We start from the raw sequence: 21,160 nt of genomic DNA, 5'->3' as shown, positions 1-21,160 counted from the left end.
TAACAATTAGCAATATTAACAACACAAGGCAGACATAAAGAATATGTACTATAAAAATTAGAATGCCTAATCACTATTTGTTTTACCACACCATTTTATTTTAATAAAATAATTTTATTATTTTATTCTTTTGTTGTGACATAGACTCATAGCTGACAGTTGTCCTGATGCCAACCACTATCTAATAAAGAGAATTACTATGCTTGTCAAGCATTGACCCAATAATGGATGCACTATTATTTTGAAGAGGATATATATTTCATCTTTAACGATAAGTAGTCTTAAAAGTATAGACAGGCATATGCAAACATAAAATGGTTGCAATCTTAGCTTCTTATACTATCACGCCAAAAGAGGAAACTACCAAGGGTCTTCTATGGTTATCAGACAATGACCAACTCTGGTGTGTTAGAGTCATACACCCTTACACTACATTTACAAGGCAAAGCACAACAACCTAGATGTTGTACAGGACTTCGCTGGTACAGGTTTTAAGATGGATCAGGGACTCGCTGGTCGAAGTGGTGATGGGATCGGATCTCTGGAGCGGCGAGGAGTGGTACTTGTAAAGACACTCCAACGCTCAAGTCAGAATGGACCTGAGAAGTGTAGGTGAAGGTTAGAAATGTGTAACATACCTAAAGGAACCTCTGGCTCCCTATAAATAGTTTATATTGTTACCTTATCTTATCTTGTTGGCTAAGATAAGGCAAGTATTTAAGTTTGAATGTTGCTTAGAGATTCGGGGTTGGCCAGTTTGGGCTGCAAAAATGCCCAGGCTCGGGAGATCGGGTCACTATTTGACCGCTTGGGAACCTAGAGCCCAGGTTCGGAATAGTTGCCCCTGGAGCAAGAGAGTATGCTTGCTTAATCTTGTCGTGGGGTGAGTTCATCATTCCATTGATGGATGAGAATTATGTCGGTTTAGAATCCCTCAATAGAAATAGAATTGTTTCGTTGCAAGTATAGTCCAAACCGACAATTAACCCTCTCAATCAAAGTTTAAAATACAAGATTGTCACAATCCAAAACAAATAGAAACTGGGAGTTTTAAATCCCGGGTCATTTTTCCTCGGACTAGCAATTGAGTGCAAACTTTTGGTTGTAAAATTGGAGGTTGTCAATCATATAACGGAAATTAAAAGAACTAGAAATCAAATTGAGTAAAATAAGAAAATAGCAAGAACTAAAGATAGCAACAAGCAAAAACTAGTGAAGATATGATTTAGTGCATAAAAGGGCCTTGACTTGGGAATGAGAATTAAGGAATCCTATCCTTGTCATAACCACAATTATGGCAATTATGATGAGTTAATCTCACTTCGTCAACCCCTAACATCGAGGAGTAAGTCAAGCAAGCATAATTGACCTTAATCCACAAGTGCTAGCTAACTTACTAATTAACTTAGTAAAAAGCTAGCGTTAGTGGAAACAAGAGTCAACTAACAACCCAAGAACTACCACTAAATGTCAGACATTATAATTCTAGTATCCTAGGAACTCATTTTCCAAGCCAAGGTATGAAAATCTACTCAAAATGTCTAAGTGGCATTTTCACAAACACTTGGTGGGCATAAAAGCAAAACATAGGAAATTACAAAGAAAAATGAAAACTATAACCAAACTATGCACAAATTCAACAATAGAAACTCAATCAAGCATATATAAATATAAAACATCAAAATCATTAACAAGAAACTCAAGAAATCAAAGCTGGATATATTAACAAAGTAACTTGAACTAGAAGAAAATGTAGCAAGAGTACTGTAATTAAAGAGCAAATTAGAGATTACTTACAATGAAACAAGAAAAATCCAAGATCAAAACTGTAATTATAGAGTTCTACTATAAACCCTAATAAAACCCTAAGAGAGAATTGAAAGAACACTACTCTACACTATTCCTACTCCTAATGATGTTGTTCTCATGTGTGTAAAATGTATTCTCCTCTTTGATATGAAATGACCCCCCTTTGATATAGCACTCCAATTAGCTTCAGCACTTCCGAAATTGGGCCAAGAGGCCCGCAAAATCGTGAGCCACATGCTTCATTAATTGAGTCACGCACCCAGACGTGTGCGTACGCTCAGGAAGTTGTGCATACGCACACTTGAGTGTGTGCTTTTCCTTTGTTTTCTTCATGTGTTCTCTCCTTTTGCATGCTTTCTTCCACTTCTATCAAACTATTCTTGCCTAATTGACCTGAAATCACTTAATAAAACATATCACGATATCTATCGAATGGAATAAAAGTGGCTTTAAATTGATCAATTTAAGCACAAAAATGCATGTTTCACATTTAGGTGAAATTTAGAGAGAAAACTGATAAACTGCTATTTTACAGTTTATTTTGTATTGAATTGAGCAGATTTTATCCATTATTCTCACACTTATTCATATAATTTGCATGTTTTATATTTTCCTTCCTAATTTTGTGTTATGATTGAAAACATGCTTCTTTGACCTTAAATTTGCTAATTTTAATCTTCTCTTATTACCATTCGATGCCGTGATATATGTGTTCAGTGTTTTTAGGTTTTATAGGGCAGGAATGGCTTAGAGGACAAAAAGGAAGCATGCAAAAGTGGAAGGAACGCAAGAAAATGATGTTTTGAGAAGCTGGAATCGACGCGCACGCGTGGACTACGCGTACGCGTGACCAATGCAGCAGGCAAGCAACGCGTACGCGTGGATGACGCGTACGCATGACCAGGGTTTTGTCAAGCAACGCGTACGCATGGGTGACGCGTACGCGTGACAGAGTGTCATGTGCTGCAGATATCAGAAAATGCTGGGGGCGATTTCTGGGTTGTTTTTGGCCCAGTTCCAAGCCCGAAAACACAGATTAGAGGCTGTAGAGTGGGGGAATGAATCATTCACACTTCATTCACAAAATTTTAGGTTTAGATGTAGTTTCTAGAGAGAGAGAGGCTCTCTCCTCTCTCTAGGTTTAGGGTTTTAGTTTTAGTTCTTCTTAATTTCATAATTCTATCTTACTTTAATTTAGTTTCTATTCTACATTCTATTATTCTAGCATCTTAGTTTATCTTCTCTTGTTGATTTCTCTATTTTTCTCAATTTAGTTTGTAAACTCTTCATGTTAGATTCAATTTCGTTTTTAATACAATTTGAGGTATTTCATGTTTATTGCTTCTCTCTTCATTTGTTTTTATTGATTCCTTGCAATTATTAGTCTTAGATTTTACATTCCCTTGTCACTTTTCTATGCTTTTATTTTGTGCCTACCAAGTGTTTGATGAAATGCTTGGTTAGATTTTAAATTAGATTTTTGTATTCTTAGGTTGGATTGAGTATTTAGAGACTCTTGAGTTATCAAAAGTCTTTGTTGAATGGTAATTGAAAATTGCTAGTTGGCTTAAGCTTCACTAAATCTAGTCTTTGATTAGGACTTGTGAACTTAAGTTGATTTTGCTCACTTGACTTACCTTCATTGTTAGAGGTTAACTAAGTGAAAGCAAAAGGCAATTACCATCACAATTGATGATGATAATGAGGATAGGAATTCCAATTATCAATCCTTGCTAGGACTTTTCTTAGTTGTTATTTTATTTCCTTTTTATTTACATTACTTGTTCCTTATTCCAAAACCCAAAAATATGCTTTCCCATAACCAATAATAACTACACTTCCCTACAATTCCTTGAGAGACGACCCGAGGTTTAAATAATTCGGTTAATTTTATAGGGTTTGTATTTGTGACAAACAATTTAAATATTGATTGAGATTTAACTGTCGGTTTAGAACTATACTTGCAACGCGTTATTTTTGTGAAAATCTTTACCGACATTTTTCCTCCGTCAATTTTTGGCGCCGTTGCCGGGGAATTGCAAATGTGTTTCTTAGTATTGGTTATTGTGAATATTGTGAATAATTTTACTTTTTCGTTTCTTTGTTAGTTATTTCTAGTTTTAGGAGTTTATTTTCATTATTTCTTATTAGTTTTTGTTTTTATTTTCTTTTGTTACCATGAATTCTCACCCCTTTGGCTATGAGTTTTGTTACAATCATGTTGTAGGTAGTGGAGATTACAATGAAGGCTTGCATCAAGGATGGGACAATCAAAAATGGGAGAAACCACAAGGATTTGATCAACCCTCTTGGCAACAACCTCCTCCAACACACTATGAGCAAGAACCACCCTTTGATGGATACCAAGACAAAGGTTATGGTGGACCTCTTCGTGACAATCAACACCCACCACAATATACCTATGAACCCCCTCCTCAACATAGTTTTGAACCATCGTACTCACAAGCCCCATGTTACCAAACACCCCATATGACCCTAATCCTTACCCACTATACCAAGAGCCTTATGAGCCCTATCCACCTCAATTCCAACCCAATTACTCCCAAGAACCACCACCTCAATATACACCACCTCCAATGTATGCGAACTTTCAACCACAATATGATCCTAATTATGTTAGCCAAGCGGAACAAGAGCCACAGGATCATTTTAAGGAAGCAATGGATCAACTTCAATCAACCATCCATCAAATGGAGCGAGAGGAAAGCCGAAAAGTACACAAAACTCTCATGGATAACAAATCGCAACTTGAGAACAAGGGACTAGAGCGTGTTGTGCAACAAGTGGAAAAGATAGAGAGTGTTGAACCACCACATCCTTATCATGATGAACCACCCTCCTATTATGAACCCCTTCCCCCAACCGATGAGCCCTCATATCCACTCTAATCTCCAATGGATGACACTCTTGGTATTCTTCTTCAAGGACAAAGAGAGATATAAAGGGAGGTACTAGAATTCATGACTACCTTGACCGAGGTAGTAAACAATTTAGTCTCCCCACGTTTGGACACTCAAAGAACTCCCATGGCTACATGTGGAGAATCTAATGAAGAACGTAGCATGAAGGAGAGACTAGGAACTCCGGTGAAAAATGAAAAATGTGATTTTGTACTGAAACAATTGAAGGAAGCTATAATTGTTGAAGAGGAAGAAGTGGTTGAAGACTTAGGAGATGTTGAACCTCCAAAGGAATCTAGAGTGGTAGAGTATTCCTCCAAGAAGCTTGAGATAGATGTTGAGGAGGCTAGTGCACAACCTCCAAGGCATGTTCCCTATGAGGAATTGGACAGAATAGAACAAGAAACAAATCTCTTTGGTGATGAAGATCCTACATCACATCCTCCTAGTGATAAAATTACATCTGCAATTGAACCCCTGAGTTTGAAGAACCTTCTTCGAGCGAATCTGAAAGTGATGCTGAGGTAGACTTTTCTCAACCTCCAAATTATGACTTGAGTGACGGGGAAGAATCAGAAGAACTTGATAAGGGAGCAGTTGAAGTTGAAGAGGTGAAAGAATTCAAAGAAGAGCACAAGGGAGTGGAGCTTGCAAGATCATTAAAAACACCTCTCCCAAAACCATTACCATCCAACACAACATTCAAGTGGAGTAAGAGGGAGATGGTTTATGGTTGGAGTTGTCATGCAAGGTTCAATATGGTTGCATGCTCCAAGTTGAAGTGCAAGGATTGGTGTAGAGCTCGATTGAATGGGTCTAGGAAGTTATTTGGATGTCTCAGTGAGGATTCAGATCGCTTGCCACCCAGTTGAAAAAATGATGATCAACAAAAATACAGGTGTAAGAGCAAGGTTTGGGACCCCGGAATTCATTCCAACAATCAACACTCTTGGGGCCTTATCACTTGCTTTAACTTGCTTGAAGGTTTTGTGCACCTAGTTTGCGATCCCGGAGGCTATTGGAGTTACAAACATTGGTGGGGTGGTGCACGAATTGCGAATCACACTTTTCACAACTCGTTCCACTAACCAGCAAGTGCACTGGGTCGTCCAAGTAATACCTTACGTGAGTAAGGGTCGAATCTCACGGAGATTGTTGGTTTGAAGCAATCTATGGTTATCTTGTAATTCTTAGTCAGAAAGTAAATTATATTTATCAGTTGAATTGCGAATAAACAAGAGAGCATGGGTTAAAGGTTACTTGTTATGCAGTGATGGAGAATATGTTGGAGTTTTGGAGATGTTTTGTCTTCTGAATCTCTGCTTTCCTCTGTCTTCTGATTCACGCATGCATGTCCTCCTATGGCAAGCTGTGTGTTGGTGGATCACCGTTGTCAATGGCTACCATCCATCCTTCCAGTGAAAATGGTCTAGGTGCGCTGTCACCGCACGGCTAATCATCTGTAGGTTCTCGATCATACCGGAATAGGATTTGCCATCCTTTTGCGTCTGTCACTACGCCCAACACTCGCGAGTTTGAGGCTCGTCACAGTCATCCAATCCCAGAATCCTACTAGGAATACCACAGACAAGGTTTAGACTTTCCGGATTCTCAAGGATGCTACCAATGGATTCTAGCTTACACCACGGAGATTCCGATTAAGGAATCTAAGAGATACTCATTCAATCTAATGTAGAACGGAGGTGGTTGTCAGGCACACGTTCATAGGTTGAGAATGGTAATGAGTGTCACGGATCATCACATTCATCATAATGAGGCGCAAATGAATATCTTAGATAGGAACAAACATGATTGAATAGAAAACAGAAATACTGGCATTAACTCATCGAGGCACAGCAGAGCTCTTCACCCCCAACAATGGAGTTTAGAGACTTATGCCGTAAAATAAAAGTACAAAGTTCAGATCTAAAATGTCATGAGATACAAACTAAATCCTTAAAAGTTGTTTAAATACTAAACTAGTAACCTAGGTTTACAGAAAATGAGTAAACTATAACAGATAGTGCAGAAATCCACTTCTGGGGCCCACTTGGTGTGTGCTGGGGCTGAGACTAAAGCTTTCACGTGCCTGGGGCTGTTTTGGGCGTTCAACGCCAGCTTTGGATCCTTTTCTGGCGTTGAACTCCAACTTGCAACTTGTTTCTGGTGCTGGACGCCAGAATTGGGCAGAGAGCTAGCATTGAACGCCAGTTTACGTCATCTATCCGTAAGCAAAGTATAGACTATTATATATTGCTGGAAAGCCCTGGATGTCTAATTTCCAATGCAATTGGAAGCGCACCATTTGGAGTTCTGTAGCTCCAGAAAATCCACTTTGAGTGAAGGGAGGTCAGAATCCAACAGCATCAGCAGTCCTTTTTCAGCCTGAATAAGATTTTTGCTCAGCTCCCTCAATTTCAGCCAGAAAATACCTGAAATCACAGAAAAACACACAAACTCATAGTAAAGTCCAGAAATATGAATTTTTCCTAGAAACTAATGAAAATAAACTAAAAACTAACTAAAACATACTAGAAACTATATGAAATTAACCCCAAAAAGCGTATAAAATATCCGCTCATCACAACACCAAACTTAAACTGTTGCTTGTCCTCAAGCAACTAGATAAATAAAATAGAATACAAATAATTTAAGAAGCAATAATATCTCAGAGTTTTTGAGTGAAGCTCAGATTCTAATTAGATGAGCGGGACTAGTAGCTTTTTGCTTCTGAACTGTTTTGGCATCTCACTTTATCCATTGAAGCTTAGAGTGATTGGCATCTATAGGAACTCAGAATTTAGATAGTGATATTGATTCTCCTAGTTTAGTATGTTGATTCTTGAACACAGCTGCTTTATGAGTCTTGGCCGTGGCCCTAAGCACTTTGTTTTCCAGTATTACCACCGGATACATAAATGCCACAGACACATAATTGGGTGAACCTTTTCAGATTGTGACTCAGCTTTGCTAAAGTCCCCAATTAGAGGTGTCCAAGGTTCTTAAGCACACTCTTCTTTTTGCTTTGGACCTTGACTTTAACGGCTCAGTCTCAAGTTTTTTACTTGACACCTTCACGCCACAAGCACATGGTTAGGGACAGCTTGGTTTAGCCGCTTAGGCCGGGATTTTATTCCTTTAGGCCCTCCTATCCACTGATGCTCAAAGTCTTGGGATCCTTTTTATTTACCCTTGCCTTTTGGTTTTAAGGGTTATTGGCTTTTTCTGCTTGCTTTTTCTTCTTTTTTTTTTCTGCAAGCTTTGTTCTTTGCTGCTTTTTCTTGCTTCAAGAATCATTCTTATGATTTTTCAGATTATCAATAACATGTCTCATGTTCATCATTCTTTCAAGAGCCAACATATTTAACAGTCTTAAACAACAAATTCAAAAGACATATGCACTGTTCAAGCATTCATTCAGAAGACAGAAAGCATTGCCACCACATGTTACTAATTAGAATTTTTTCTTATTAAAAACTCGAATTTTATTGCCTCTTATTCAAAAGATCTACTATTTTATTTATGTTTGCTGATGATGAGAGAAATAGACTATAACTTAATTGGAGGTAAAATCAAAATAGACCCTAATTACTACTATATGACTCCTAAGGTAAACTCCTATAACGACAACTATCACAGAGTTAAAGCAGAAATTGGAATTTAAACAACCTTTGCTCTGGAAAGTGGATGTTCCTCGGATCTGTGGGGTGCTTGGTCCTTCAAGAGATAACTTCTGGCGCTTCAATTCCCTCAAGTCACGCTCTTGCTCCTCTTGTTCTTTAATCAAATAGCAAAGAATTTGACTTTGTTCCTTCTGTTCTTTTATTATTTGTTCCATAGCTTCTTGCATCTTGGTAATGGATGTTTCAAGATACTCCCAGTATTCAGATTGAGGGATTTCTGGGAGAAATTCCTGTGTTTTCTTCTTGATGGGATCATCCTGTGCTTGTTGTTTTTCCATTGATGCTTTGGTGATTGGTTTCTCAACTGAGATATACTCAGTTATTCCCATCCTTACTCCAGCGTCCTTGCAGAGCAGAGAAATCAAGCTTGGGTAAGCCAACCTGGCCTCTTTAGAATTTTTGTTAGCAATTTTGTAGAATTCAGTTGAAATCAGTTGATGAACTTCCACTTCTTTTCCCATCATGATGCAATGGATCATCATTGCTCTTCTAACAGTGACTTCAGAACGGTTTCTAGTGGACAGCAGAGAATGCCCAATGAAGTCCAGCCATCCTCTGGCGACTGGTTTGAGATCTTCTCTTTTGAGTTGATTTGGGACACCCTTCGTGCTGGTGGTCCACCTGGCTCCAGGAATACATATATCCTCTAGAATCTTATCCAGGCCCTTGTCTGTTCTCATCATTCTCCTGTTGAAAGAGTCTGGATCATCTTTCAGCTGAGGTAGCTTTAAGATCTCCCTGATCTTGTCAGGGTTGGTATGAACAATCTTTCCTCTGACCATGGTCCGATATTCATAGAAAGCAGTCCCAGATAGTTTTTGCTTGTCTGTCTGCCACATATTAGCATAGAACTCCTGGACCATATTCCTTCCCACTTTCGTTTCAGGATTAGCTAGGACCTCCCAGTTCCTGATTTGAATTTGCTCCTGGATCTCCGGATATTCGTCTTCTTTCAGATCGAATCTAACTTCTGGGATCACTGATCTTAGACCCATTATTTTGTAATAATGGTCTGAATGTTCTTTAGATAAGAACTTCCCTTGATTCCAAAGTGGTTTTGGAATGCTCCCTTTCTTGCCTCTTGAAGTGGGTTGTTTTCCCTTAGGAGCCATGATCTTAGTGATCACGGATAAACACACCAAACTTAGAGGTTTGCTTGTCCTCAAGCAAAAGAAAAGAAAGGAGAGGGAGAGAAGGAGAGCTAGGTGCAATGGTGGATGGGAGGGGAGGGAGGCCGAACCCATATTTAAAGGGAGAGGGGGGTGGGTTTTCGAAAAATAGGGAGAAAGATAAGATAAAAGATATGATTTTTAAGAAAAATTTAAGTATGATAAGAAAAGATATTTGAAAAAGATAGATTTGGATTTTTGAAAAAGATAATATGGAGATTTGAAAAAGATATTGATTAGTTGAAAAGATTTTTGAAAAGAGATAGATTTGTTTTGAAATTTTTGAAAAAGAGTAGAATTGGATAAAAAGGATTGGTGCTTATGGATTAAGATACATTTGATATTTTTAAAATAGGGTTTTTGGAAATTAGGGATTTTAGAAATCAGGGTTCTTAACATGTTTATGCAAGAAATCATGAATTGAAACATGAAAATTAAGATTAAAATGAAAAATATGAAAAAAAATGAATTTACCTCCTCCCCACCATCCTGGCGTTTGAACGCCCAAACGCTGCATGTTTTGGGCGTTCAACGCCCAAATGCTGCCTCTCCTGGGCGTTCAACGCCCAGCTGCTGCTTATTTCTGGCGTTGAACGCCAGGAAGTCCCTTGTTACTGGGCGTTTTTTTGAATGCCCAGAACGCTGTAAATCTGGCGTTGAACGCCCAGAAAGAGCTTCTTTCTGGCGTTCAACGCCCAGATGGCTATCCTTACTGGCGTTCAACGCCTAGTGGATGCCTCTGTTGGGCGTTGAACGCCCAAAACAGACTTTTACTGGCGTTTTCTTGCCAGTGAGCTCTTTTTCTCTGTTTTGCTTGCAGAATCCTTCTGTAACCCTGTGAACTTATACAATTGACTCTTTACCTTAGGATCAATGAACTTTATATAAACAAATAAAAATAAAAATAGGACAAAATGCTTAGAGGATTGATGCCCCATGGCTGGGTTGCCTCCCATCAAGCGCTTCTTTATTGTCTTTAGCTGGACCTTGCTGAGCTTTTAATCTAGCTTCAGCCTTGAGCACTCTTGCTCAACGTTGCCTTCAAGATAGTGTTTGATTCTCTGTCCATTGACAATGAACTTCTTATCAGAATCAATATCTTGAAGCTCCACATAACCATATGGTGATACACTTGAAATCACATACGGTCCCCTCCACCGGGATTTCAGTTAGAGTTAAACAGCAGAACCTTCTGTCCTGGTTCAAAGATTCTAGATGACAGCTTTCTATCATGCCACCTTTTTTATTTCTCTTTATAAAGCTTGGCATTTTCGAAAGCAGTGAATCTGAATTCCTCTAGCTCATTTAGCTGGAGCAATCTTTTTCTCCTGCTAATTTGGCATCAAAGTTTAGGAATCTGGTTGCCCAGTAGGCTTTATGTTCCAGTTCCACGGGCAGGTGACATGCCTTACCATACACAAGTTGGTATGGAGAGGTCCCTATAGGGGTCTTGAATGCTGTTCTGTAAGTCCACAGAGCATCATCCAAGCTCCGTGCCCAATCCTTTCTACGGGTACTTACTGTCCATTCTAGGATTCTCTTTAATTCTCTGTTAGAGACTTCAGCTTGCCCATTAGTTTGTGGATGATTTGGAGTAGCCACCTTGTGGCGAATCCCATACCGAACCATGGCAGAGTAAAGCTATTTGTTGCAGAAGTGAGTGCCCCCATCACTGATCAGTACTCTAGGGACACCAAACCTGCTAAAGATATGTTTTTGGAGGAACTTCAGCATTGTTTTAGTATCATTGGTGGGTGTGGCAATGGCCTCAACCCATTTTGATACATAGTCAACTGCCACCAGAATATAAGTGTTTGAGAATGATGGTGGGAAAGGTCCCATGAAGTCAATTCCCCATACGTCAAACAACTCAATCTCCAAGATTCCTTGTTGAGGCATGGCGTAACCATGAGGCAGATTACCAGCTCTTTGGCAACTGTCACAGTTACGTACAAACTCTCGGGAATCTCTATAGAGTGTGGGCCAATAGAAGCCACATTGGAGGACCTTGGTGGCTGTTCGCTCACCTCCGGAATGGCCTCTATATTGAGATCCATGGCAATGCCATAGGATCCTCTGTGCTTCTTCTCTAGGAACACACCTACAGATTATTCCGTCTGCACATCTTTTAAAGAGATAGGGTTCATCCCACAAGTAGTACTTTGCATCAGTGATTAATTTTTTCTTTTGTTGCCTGTTGTACTCTTTGGGTATGAACCTTGCAGCTTTATAGTTTGCAATATCTGCAAACCATGGTGTTTCCTGAATGGCAAATAAATAATCATCCGAAAAATTCTCATAGATCTCAAGAGAGGGGAGGGGCATCCCTTCTACTGGCTCTATCCGGGACAGATGATCAGCCACTTGGTTCTCTGTCCCTTTTCTGTCTCTTATTTCTATATCAAACTCTTGCAGAAGCAACACCCATCTGATGAGCCTGGGTTTTGAATCCTGCTTTGTGAGTAGATATTTAAGAGCAGCATGGTCAGTATACACAATCACTTTTGATTCTACTAAGTATGATCTGAACTTGTCAATGGCATAAACCACTGCAAGTAATTCTTTTTCTGTGGTTGTGTAATTTTTCTGGGCATCATTTAAAACGCGACTAGCATAATAAATGACATGCAGAAGCTTGTCATGCCTCTGTCCCAATACTGCACCAATGGCGTGATCACTGGCATCACACATTAGCTCAAATGGTAATGTCCAGTCTGGTGCAGAAATAACTGGTGCTATGACCAGCTTAGCTTTCAGCGTTTCAAACGCCTGCAGACACTCTGTGTCAAACACAAATGGCGTGTTAGCAGCTAGCAGATTGCTTAGAGGTTTTGCAATTTTTGAAAAATCCTTTATAAACCTCCTATAGAATCCTGCATGCCCCAGAAAGCTTCTGATTGCCTTAACATTGGCAGGTGGTGGTAATTTTTCAATTACCTCTATTTTTGATTGATCCACCTCTATTCCCTTGTTTGAGATTTTATGCCCAAGGACAATCCCTTCAGTCACCATGAAGTGACATTTTTCCCAGTTTAAAACTAGGTTGGTCTCTTGGCATCTCTTCAGAACAAGTTTCAGGTGATCAAGACAGGAGCTGAATGAGTCTCCATATACTGAGAAGTCATCCATGAAGACTTCCAGAAATTTTTCCACCATATCAGAGAAAATAGAGAGCATGCATCTCTGGAAGGTTACAGGCGCATTACACAGCCCAAATGGCATCCTTCTATAAGCAAACACTCCAGATGGACATGTGAATGCTGTTTTCTCTTGATCCTGAGGATCTACTGCAATCTGGTTATAGCCTGAGTAGCCATCCAAAAAGCTGTAATAATCATGACCTGCCAGTCTTTCTAGCATCTGGTCTATGAATGGTAAAGGAAAATGATCCTTTCTGGTGGCTGTATTGAGCCTTCTGTAGTCAATACACATGCGCCACCCTATAACTGTTCTTGTAGGAACCAGTTCATTTTTTTCATTATGAATCACTATCATGCCTCCCTTTTTTGGGACGACTTGGACAGGGCTCACACAGGGGCTATCAGAAATAGGATAAATAATCCCAGCCTCTAGTAATTTGGTGACCTTTTTCTGCACCACTTCCTTCATGGCTGGATTTAGCCGCCTCTGTGGTTGAACCACTGGTTTAGCATTATCCTCCAATAGGATTTTGTGCATGCATCTAGCTGGGCTTATGCCCTTAAGGTCACCTATGGACCACCCAAGAGCTGTCTTGTGTGTCCTTAGCACTTGAATAAGTGCTTCCTCTTCCTGTGGATTTAAAGCAGAGCTTATGATCACTGGAAAAGTGTCACCTTCTCCCAGAAATACATATTTCAGGGATGGTGGTAATGGTTTGAGCTCGGGTTTAGGAGGTTTTTCCTCTTCCAGAGGAAATTTCAGAGGCTCTTTCATCTCCTCTGAATCCTCCAAATCAGGCTGAACATCTTTAAAGATGTCTTCCAACTCTGATTTGAGACTCTCAGCCATGTTGATCTCTTCTACCAAAGAGTCAATAAGATTAACTTTCATGTAGTCTTTTGATGTGTCTGGATGCTGCATGGCTTTGACAGCATTCAACTTAAACTCATCATCATTGACTTTCAGGGTTATTTCCCCTTGTTGGACATCAATGAGGGTCTTCCTAGAATGAGAGTAGCACTCTTGTGCTCCTCCATTTCCAGCACTACAAAGTCAGTGGGAAAGGCGAATGGCCCAACTCTGATAATCATGTCTTCAATCACGCCTGATGGGTATTTAGTGGAGCCATCAGCAAGTTGGAGACATATCCGGGTTGATGCAGGTATTAGGTTGATGCTTGCCCCAAGATCGCATAAAGCTGTCTTGGTGCAATTACCTTCTAATATGCATGGTATCAGAAAACTCCCAGGGTCTTTAAGCTTTTCGGGAAAGCTTTTTAGAATGACTGCACTGCATTCTTCAGTGAGGAGAACTCTTTCTGTTTCTCTCCAATCCTTTTTATGACTCAAGATCTCTTTCATGAACTTGGCATAAGAAGGTATTTGCTCAAGTGCCTCTGCAAATGGAATCTTTATTTCAAGAGTCCTGAGATAATATGTAAAGCGAGCAAATTGCTTATCCTGCTCCTCTTTCTGGAGTTTTTGAGGATAAGGTATCTTGGCTTTATATTCCTCAACCTTAGTTGCTGTAGGTTTATTGCCTACAGAAGTGGTTGAAGAAGCCTTTTTAGAGGGGTTGTCATCAGTATTTGTGTGTGTCTGATCCCTCACTGGCAATTGAGTGCCAGAGTTAGAAGCTGGAGTGACGTTAGACGCCAACTCCTTGTCTGTTCCTGGCGTCTGAACGCCAGAACTGTGCCCATTTTGGGCGTTCAACGCCATATCCTGCCCATTTTGGGTGTTCAACGCCAGATCCTTGCTTGTTTCTGGCGTTGAACGCCAGTCCTTGTTTGTTACTGGCGTTGAACGCCAGTCTTGGGCATGGTCTGGGCGTTCAGCGCCAGCCTTCCACCAGATTTCTGGCGTTTTAGCGCCAGAATTACTTTTCCCTGGGCTCTTACTGTCCTCAGGTGAATTTTGGGTGGTTTTCTCATTCCTTAGCTCTTTGCTGCCTTGAGGTGGGGTATTTAATGTTTTCCCACTTCTTAATTGAACTGCTTGGCATTCTTCTATTATTTGTCTTGACAGCTGCTGCTTTGTTTGCTTCAATTGTTCTTCCATATTTATATTAGCCATCCTTGTCTCTTGTAGTTTATCCTTGAATTCGGCTAACTGCTTTGTTAGAAAGTCCAATTGCTGATTGAATTCAGCAGCTTGTTTTACAGGGCTGGGTTCAGCAGTTACTGTTTTAACCTGTTCTTTTATGGAAGGGTCACTGCTTAGGTACAGATGCTGATTCTTGGCAACTATATCAATGAGCTCTTGAGCCTCTTCAATTGTCTTTCTCATGTGGATAGATCCACCAGCTGAGTAATCTAGAGACATCTGAGCTCCTTCTGCAAGCCCATAATAGAAGATGTCTAACTGAACCCACTCTGAAAATATTTTAGAGGGGCATTTTTGTAGCATCTCTCTGTATCTCTCCCAGGCATCATAAAGAGATTTATTATCTCCTTGTTTAAAGCCTTGGATGTCCAGCCTTAGCTATGTCATCTGTTTTGGGGGAAAGTATTGATTCAGAAATTTTTCTGTCAGCTGTTTCCATGTCCTTATGCTGGCCTTAGGTTGGTTATTTAACCACTTCTTAGCTTGATCTTTTACAGCAAATGGAAATAGTAATAGTCTGTAGACATCCTGATCTATTTCCTTATCATGTACTGTGTCAGCAATTTGTAAAAATTGTGCCAGAAACTCTGTAGGTTCTTCCTGTGGAAGACCGGAATACTGGCAACTTTGCTGCACCATGATAATGAGCTGAGGATTCAACTCAAAGCTACTGACTCCAATGGAGGGTATGCAGATACTACTCCCATATGAAGCAGTAGAGGGGTTAGCATATGACCTCAGAGTCCTCTTGGACTGTTCATTTCCTCTTAGGTCCATGATGGAGAAAGGAAGATGATATAAAATAGAGAAAAAAATAATTTTTTATTTATTTAATAATTTACATATTTCGAAAACAAAATAAATTTAAATAAAATAAATAAAAATGGGTGAAGATTTTCGAAAAAAATAAGGAGAGAGAAAGTGGTTAGAAAATTTTGAAAAGGATATGATGATTTTTGAAAAAGGTTTTAAATTTTGAAATAAAAATCTGAATTTTAGAAATAGATTTCGAAAATTTGCTTTTAAAAAGAGAGAAAAGATATTTTTGAATTTTAAGAGGAAAGAGAAAAACAGTAAGATAGCACAAGATTTAAAATTTTTTTAGATCTAATGCTCCTTATTTTTGAAAATTTTAGAGGAAAAACACCAAGGAACACCAAACTTAAAAATTTTAAGATCAAGATACAAGGAAAACTCAAGAACACTTTGAAGACTCACAAGAACACAAGAACATGAAGGAAGAACACCAAACTTAAAATTTTCGAAAAACACAGAAAAATCAACAAGAGAACACCAAACTTAAAGTTTAGCACAGGATTTAATAGAAAAATTATTTTTGAAAAAGATTTTAAAAAAGGAAGATAAGGATTCTAAAATTTTAACACGACAATAACAAGGGACTCTAAACTAAAAAAGGGAAATTTTTCCTAATCTAAGCAACAAAATAAACCGTTAGTTGTCCAAACGCGAATAATCCCCGGCAACGGCGCCAAAAACTTGGTGCACGAATTGCGAATCACACTTTTCACAACTCGTACCACTAACCAGCAAGTGCACTGGGTCGTCCAAGTAATACCTTACGTGAGTAAGGGTCGAATCCCACAGAGATTGTTGGTTTGAAGCAATCTATGGTTATCTTGTAATTCTTAGTCAGAAATTCAATTATATTTATCAGTTGAATTGCGAATAAACAAGAGAGCATGGGTTAAAGGTTACTTGTTATGCAATGATGGAGAATATGTTGGAGTTTTGGAGATGCTTTGTCTTCTGAATCTCTGCTTTCCTCTGTCTTCTGATTCACGCACGCATGTCCTCCTATGGCAAGCTGTGTGTTGGTGGATCACCGTTGTCAATGGCTACCATCCATCCTTCCAGTGAAAATGGTCCAGGTGCGCTGTCACCGCACGGCTAATCATCTGTAGGTTCTCGATCATACCGGAATAGGATTTGCCATCCTTTTGCGTCTGTCACTACGCCCAGCACTCGCGAGTTTGAGGCTCTTCACAGTCATCCAATCCCAGAATCCTACTAGGAATACCACAGACAAGGTTTAGACTTTCCGGATTCTCAAGGATGCTGCCAATGGATTCTAGCTTACACCACGGAGATTCCGATTAAGGAATCTAAGAGATACTCATTCAATCTAATGTAGAACGGAGGTGGTTGTCAGGCACACGTTCATAGGTTGAGAATGGTAATGAGTGTCACGGATCATCACATTCATCATAATGAGGCGCAAATGAATATCTTAGATAGGAACAAACATGATTGAATAGAAAATAGAAATACTGGCATTAACTCATCGAGGCACAGCAGAGCTCCTCACCCCCAATAATGGAGTTTAGAGACTCATGCCGTCAAAAAAAAGTACAAAGTTCAGATCTAAAATATCATGAGATACAAAATAAATCCTTAAAAGTTGTTTAAATACTAAACTAGTAACCTAGGTTTACAGAAAATGAGTAAACTATAACAGATAGTGCAGAAATCCATTTCTGGGGCCCACTTGGTGTGTGCTGGGGCTGAGACTAAAGCTTTCACGTGCCTGGGGCTGTTTTGGGCATTCAACGCCAGCTTTGGATCCTTTTTTGGCGTTGAACTCCAATTTGCAACTTGTTTCTGGCGCTGGACGCCAGAATTGGGCAGAGAGCTGGCGTTGAACGCCAGTTTATGTCGTCTATCCGTGAGCAAAGTATAGACTATTATATATTGCTGGAAAGCCCTGGATGTCTACTTTCTAACGCAATTGGAAGCGCACCATTTGGAGTTCTGTAGCTCCAGAAAATCCACTTTGAGTGCAGGGAGGTCAGAATCCAACAACATCAGCAGTCTTTTTTCAGCCTGAATCAGATTTTTGCTCAGCTCCCTCAATTTCAGCCAGAAAATACCTGAAATCATAGAAAAATACACAAACTCATAGTAAAGTCTAGAAATATGAATTTTGCCTAGAAACTAATGAAAATAAACTAAAAACTAACTAAAACATACAAGAAACTATATGAAATTAACCCTAAAAAGCGTATAAAATATCCGCTCATCATGGGGATTCAAGGAAGAGTTCAAGCATAAGCCACCATGACAAGGAGCTCACAAAATGTCCAACTTAAGGACTTTAACTAAAAGTGCTAGGTAGGAGACACTCCACTATGGTAAATTCTTTCTTTTTTTCCTTTTATTTCTATTAGTATTAAGTTGAATTTTCATTTTTAATCAAGTTTATTTAGTTTAAGTTGTGATCCAGCTTGTTTAATCATGTTTAGATCTATTATGGTAGATTTTTAGATTCTCAATCTGCCTTTAAAAAAAGGGGAGGGGGATGTGACGCGTACGCGTGACTTATGCGTACACGTCGATATGAATTTCGCTCTCTAGTGGAATGAACAGAGAGTTGCGCTGGAACTGTGCGGGAAGGGTGCTAGGCGCACAACCCAACCCACGCATATGGGTGACTGACGTGTACGCGTCACTTCTATTTCTACTCACCCACGTGTAAGCATGGGCTACGCGTACGCATAGACTCTTCTTCTGCTAACCCACGCGTACGTGTGGGCGATGCTTACGCGTCGCATCGCAGATTCCTTTCTTCTTCTTTCTTCTTTCCTTTCCTATTCTCTCCTCCTCCTTTCTTACTTTCTTCTCCTCCTTATTCTCTTTTATTTTCTTTTCTCCATTGCATTTACATACTATCATTCATTGCATTTAAACTTTGTGAATGTTTTTATTTTCTTTTCTAGGTTGCCATTTTTTCCATTGGTGTTAAATTTTCTTACTCATCTGCTGAATATTTCTTGCATTGTTTTGGTGCATCTTAACTTGTTTGATATTGATTGGGTAATATTATTTATAGGTCAATACTTCTTCTTTGATGACTCTTGTATTCCTTGTGCATTGACATGAACTTATATTGTTTTTCACAACCCATTCTTTCTTACTTACTATTTGCACTTTGTGCCACACACACAAGATTAGTACTTTAGTCGTTTCTGACTCTTTATTCATTGTTTTTGTGCTTCATTTTCATTGAGTTACGATGGGACCCACTGCTCTCATGCTTATCATTAATCTTGTTTATGTCAATTCTTGTTTGAACTTAATACTTCCGAGTATTCTTTTCATTTACTTATGCTTCGACTTTCCTCTTGCATCAAGTGCTAATTGATATGCCATTCACCTATATTATTTTCTCACTTGCATGTTGTAGCTATCATGTCATTGAGAACCTCATTATTCTTTGGCATTAGCCCACCTAGATTTTATTTGTTTGCATATTTTTGTTTGTGGGTAATTCTTCTTCCTTTTTATCTTCTTTTAGGATGACCACCGAGGAGGGAAACGGAAAAGCTTTCTAATAGGGCGACAAACAAGTCCCTCCGCACATTCTTTGGAGAAAGCGCAGCAGTTATAGCTCACAACCCCCGTCCACTTGCACATCTTTGCATGCACCGAGGACGGTGTAATCTTTAAGTGTGGGGAGGTTGATACCGACTTCTGTGGGTTAGTTACTTTCTTTTCAACACCAATTCTTATTTTTCTTTGTTAGATTAGTTATTGTATTGCATGATAGATAGCATTATAGTTAGAGTTTGTGCATATTTTACCACTACTTGGTTGAAGTAATAATTTCTTTTTCAAGAAACTACTTTAGAGTATTTCACTAACTTGAATTAAAATTTTTGTGTTAAACTTGCTTGAAGAAATTTATTTTTGGAACATGGTTTTAGAGCTCGAACACACAAAACCAGTGAGATTTTGAGCCTATTTGATTGGTTGCATTTTATCAACTAATATTCTATTTTGGTGTGTGTTGTTCTCTCTAAAATTGTGATCTTTGTCTTGCTTGAATCTATATTTTCATTGTTTGATGTATGCATGCACTTATGTGATTGAGGCCCTTGTTTCACTATAGCTCACATACCCATATGGCCCTAACCTTTTCATTATCCCTTGCAAACCCATGTTGAGCCTTTTTAACCCCAATTGTTTTTTACTTTAGCTCATCACTAACTCTAAGCGGAAAATAATAATGTCCTTAATTTGAATCCTTGGTTAGCTTAGACTAGTAAGAGTGCTCATGAATTAAGTGTGGAAAAATTGGATTGGGAACATTCGGTTTGAGAATTGGGTGTTGTATACTTTTTGTAAAAATGTGAAAAAATGGTTGAGCACATATTCTTGCATTCAATAGCTTAATCATATGCATTGAGAAAAACAAACGAAAAAAAAAGAAAAAAAAAAGACCAAATAATAAAAGGAGACAAAATGCCCCAAAGTAAATGGTGATAGCAATGCATATGTACCGTACTCAAAATCAGATGCATGAATATGTAGAAAACATAGTTAATGGGCAGTTAGATTTTATATTCTAATTTCATGGATTGTCTTAAGTTAGGTGGAAAGTTTAGGTTAATCAAGGATTCAGATTTTAGTCCATTTAACCAAATACAATCCTACCTTGACCCTAACCCCATTACAACCCTTGAAAAGACCTCTTAATATGTGTATTTGTGCATTAAATTTTTGTTGATTAGTAGAAGAAGAGTAAGCCTTAGAAAGCAAGATTAGTAGAGAAATGAGAAAATCGAACCTTAAACACTAGAGTGATAAGAGTGTATATACTTCCGGTGAGGGTTCGATGCTCGATTCTTTGTTCCCGGCTTTCACGGGCTTTCTTCTTGCAAGTCTACTTGTACTTTATTTTGAGATTTAAATTAGTGGAATCCAGTTATGTTTGTTCTTAAAAGATTCATTTACTTTTAACCAAGTAGGTAGAAGCATTTCACATTTAGTTGCATTCATATAGATAGGTTGCATTTCATACATTCAACCATTCCTCTTCACTCTTTTATAGTTTCTCTTGAGCTTAGCATGAGGACATGCTAATGTTTAAGTGTGGGGAGATTGATAAACCGCTATTTTACGGTTTATTTTGTATTGAATTGAGCGAATTTTATCCATTATTCTCACACTTATTCATATAATTCGCACGTTTTACATTTTCCTTCCTAATTTTGTGTTATGATTAAAAACATGCTTCTTTGGCCTTAAATTTGCTAATTTTAATCTTCTCTTATTACCATTCAATACCGTGATATGTGTGTTCAGTATTTTCAGGTTTTATAGGGCAAGAATGGCTTAAAGGACGGAAAGAAAGCATGCAAAACTGGAAGGAACGCAAGAAAATAATGTTTTGAGAAGCTGGAATCGACGCGCACGTATGGACTACGCGTACGCGTGACCAGTGCAGCAGGCAAGCGATGCGTACGCATCGATGACACGTACGCGTGACCAGGATTTTGTCAAGCGACGAGTACGCGTACGCGTGACAAAGCGTC

The 21,160-nt window shown here is 38.9% G+C and overlaps 1 pseudogene; it reads left to right on the top strand.

Moving 5' to 3' along the window:
* The first annotated feature begins 314 nt into the window (after window positions 1-314).
* The window catches only part of LOC112757034 (spermidine hydroxycinnamoyl transferase-like), a 48,351-nt pseudogene continuing 27,505 nt past the window's right edge, over window positions 315-21,160 (top strand).

The sequence above is a fragment of the Arachis hypogaea genome, chromosome 16 (assembly GCF_003086295.3).
Source record: "Arachis hypogaea cultivar Tifrunner chromosome 16, arahy.Tifrunner.gnm2.J5K5, whole genome shotgun sequence".
NCBI lineage: Eukaryota > Viridiplantae > Streptophyta > Magnoliopsida > Fabales > Fabaceae > Arachis > Arachis hypogaea.
The sequence above is the reverse complement of the archived record's forward strand: the minus strand, read 5'-3'. Positions and strand labels throughout refer to the sequence as shown.